A 3,831-nucleotide genomic window follows, 5' to 3' on the forward strand; every position below is an offset into this window, starting at 1 on the left:
GGTCCAATTCTTTGTTCTGGGACACACAAGTCTGTAAATCTCAGCAGGTTCAGACTCTGATCCACACTTAGAACAGTTGTACTTGATCAGGACCAGTGAGAGGCAACATGTCACGGATGGGTCCTTTCCACCTCGGGGCAACCTGTCTGCTTCAGTTGGATGAGCTTAGGTAGACTCTGAGATCTTCTCCTGTTTGGTCAATGTGTATGTCTCTCCCTGGGCGCCTGTTCGTGAACATTACATGGTTGGCAGTCAGTTCATCAGACCTGACTGATGAAGGGCCTATCAGGATTTTTTCCAAGCCGTGAGAGTCAGAACAGCTATGTCCCTATCCTCAGAGGAATGGGTTGAAGCCTCCCATCTTCTCCTACCCTGGAGACCTTGTTCTAAGCAGCATTTGCAGAAACAAGCACAGAAGACTGGTTCCTAACTGCTGATGCAGACACAGGAAGCTTTTGGACCACAGAGAGTAGTGGCTCCTCAAAAATAAAACAGGAGTCTAAAGAGGTTTCTAGCAGCCCACATAAATTAATACGGTGGATCTGTGCTTAGTTCTTTTATGAATGGCTACTGACATGCTAAATATCTTTCTTTTGGACTCCAAAAAAACATTCGATCCCTATAACCTCAAGCAACTAGGGAGGCGACTGTGTGTGTAGAGGAACTGGGACCCAGCACTTTTTGTTGCTAGTATGGCTTTGTCGGTGTCTGGAGAGAAGCCCACGAATGTTGAGGTTGCAGCCAGCTTGGTGCAGAGGTTCATGAACCCCCATCTCTGCCCCATGAAGCAAAGGGACATGGGAGATGAGCTCCAGGTCAGGGAGTTCCAGGTTGTCAGTTTCTGAGCCACAGGCTTGGGAGTGAGTCAAATCAAAGACAACTACACTTGGGGCCAGGAGGAACCATGAGGGAAGCACAGAGATGTGCTGCTTCTGAGCTGATGGGAAAGTCAGTAAGGTCTGAGGTCAGGGAACATCACTGTGGGGTATCCTTCACATCTGTAAGCACTATACTAGGCCACATGGTAATGCTCTGTGTGGCACTCAGTGGTCCAATCACCTTGCAGGTTTGTCAGCTTAGTTGGTGCTAAACAGATCTTATCATTATCCTGCGGAAAGTGAGGTCCAGGAAGTTCTCATATCAACAATGTGGGGCCCGAGAAGCCTGGCTCTGGGATGGAGTTTCTAGCCATATGTTCCATATCCCAACTGTGTGCAGTCACAGCTGACAGTGCTGTCATATACCCCTGTCCTACCCTGCTTCGAAGGGAGCCGAGCAGATACCATACTCAGCTGGCTAGGAAAGGAGCCAAGACTCCCGGGCCGCATTTTAGGACTCCAAAACTTAGGATCTTGCTTCAGGCCTCAAGTACAGCCCGGATCCCCAGGGTGTCAGCCAGAAGTTTATGGCAGGGCTCATCCTTTCAGGAGGCCGCCCCTCCAGGCCAGTGTAGCTTACTTTCTCCTGTCTATTTATTTTTGATCCTGGGCTCTGTGTTCTCCCACAGAACCCCACCCCCAACTTTAATTAGAGCTTACAATCAGTTCATGAGCTCAATCTGCCAACTGCTTCCCTAGGCTCAGGTGCTCTTGTCTCTCGGCTTCTTGCAAAGATGACCAAAGAGGGCCCTGCAGCGTTGAGCACAAGTAATTGGCCAGAGAACCTTTGGGAACACTGGGGGGTAACTCTGCACCCAGAATCACCAGGCCAGGAGAGCTAAAAGCTGCTCCCAACTTCTCAGAGCAGGCAACACTCAGAGTAGACGGCAATGGAAGGATGCAGAACCGGGAGGATGCAGATTGGTGGTAGATAATGGTGCCAGAGAGGACCTAAGTCCCAAGTTTGACACAAATGGAGCCTTGGCAAGTTGTTTTTCAGCAAAATAGGATACAACCTCAAAAGCCAGGGACAACTATAGAGAGCTTAGCTTGACCCCATGCCTTACAGTCACCGCCATTTTCAAGGGATGCTTTTCTGTAGGCAGAAGTCACAAAGGGGCTAAGACCAGCTGGTCCTGAGCACAATCGGACCTATGGATAGCACTACTGGGGGTGACTGAGAAAGGCTGTGCCAAGAGCTCTTTTACCAGTAAGACCAATGGTGCATAGTAAGAGTTTGAAAAATATAGACAATTTGGGGGAGGAAAAAGAAGTCTGTGTCTCCATGAAATTACAGCAGAATCCTGTGATTGATGTAGCTTTATTTCACGTGTATTTGAAATGCTGTGTTAACAAGTTTTACACACTATTTTACCTGTAAAATGTCTTTCTCCATGTTATAGTTTTGTAAAAATATTTGATTAGTTGTAATATATACTGTGTGTATACGAGTCTTTGATCATTTGAGTTATTTCTATTTCTTCATCTCTCTAGTTTCTGGTATTCAGGCTTGCCTTGAATTACTTATGTGCTCCAGGCTTGTCTTAAACTCTCTCAATCCTTCTACCTCAGTCTTCTTATTTCTTGGATTGAGGCATGCAGACCCCAGGAGTAGTTGGTAGTCTGGGACTTGACTTGAATTAGTTGATGCACATCTTCACCCCCACCCCCCCAACAGTACACGTGGATACCTGGCTCCTTTGACTGCTTAGACTATGAACACACATATGTACCCAATGTACCGTGTAACCTCAGACCTGCACTTGCATTGGGTTATACTTACAACTCCCTCTGGGCATCGAAACAAACTTTTCCACTCTTAAAAATAAAACTTAGAAAGTTTCTTTTCAAATATATCCTCAGTGTACCTGGGTACAAAAATTAGAAAGGCAGATCCAGCTTAAACTGTTTTGGGCAATTACGGTAAGGAAAAGATATGTCCTCAAGTAAGTGCATTGGGAAAATCCTCAATTGCTTTGTTAGGCCTATGCATAATTGGGCATGCATATAATTAAAATCAGGTGTATTATGGGAAGGGATATACAGAGTAGAAAAATTATTGCTTGACCTAATCTGTCAATCAAACCAGAGAACCATGTCATAATAATAACCGCCTTCTCTTAAACCTCTTAAAAGAAAGCTCCAAACAATAATGGGGGCTCTCCAGTATTTCCACTCCTGTGGCTCATGGCTCCTCTGCAGTGTCCTCTGACATTTTCAATTGCCTTGCTTTAAATAAAGTTTACTTGGAATTTTTGCCAATTAATGTGGGACTTCAACTCCTGAGTAAGAAGCCAAGAACCTTGAAGCAATGAACACCAACCTTACAGTTTTGGAAGCATGGGCTACTGTCCCAGCTTAATTTTTCACCATTATAAGGGTATTTGCACATTAGGGTAGTTTGTTTGAAAAGAAGCCCCCCACCCCCAGAAGTAAATTTTGCATGCCAAAGAGCATACCCACTTGTTAGTAATGGTGGCCTGGCTGGCTTAAGAACAGCCTGTTGACAGTGGTACAGTCTACAACGGCTAAGGTCGTCAACTTGATGGGATTAGATTTACCATGGAAGCATACCTCTGGGTAGATCTCTGAGATTATTTCCTAAAAGGCTTAATTAACTAAGAGAGAGTTCCTATGGAGGATGTGAGCTGAGGTCCCAGGCTGAGTTAGAAGACAGTGATCTGGCCTCAGCTCCCACCTCTCTGCTCCCTGGTGGATCCAATGTGATCACTGCCTCCTGCTCCTGCCACTGTGCCTCCTCATTGTGATGGCTATACACTCAAACCATGAGTGCATAAGTGTCCTTACATTGCCATTGTCAGGTACTTAAAAAGAACAGAAATGAGAAGGTAACTAATACAGTGTCCATTGACCAGCATTAAGCCTGTAGGCTTCTCTTTGCTATTCTCTCTCTCTCTCTCTCTCTCTCTCTCTCTCTCTCTCTCTCTCTCTC

Source organism: Mus caroli, chromosome 14 (assembly GCF_900094665.2).
Source record: "Mus caroli chromosome 14, CAROLI_EIJ_v1.1, whole genome shotgun sequence".
Lineage (NCBI taxonomy): Eukaryota > Metazoa > Chordata > Mammalia > Rodentia > Muridae > Mus > Mus caroli.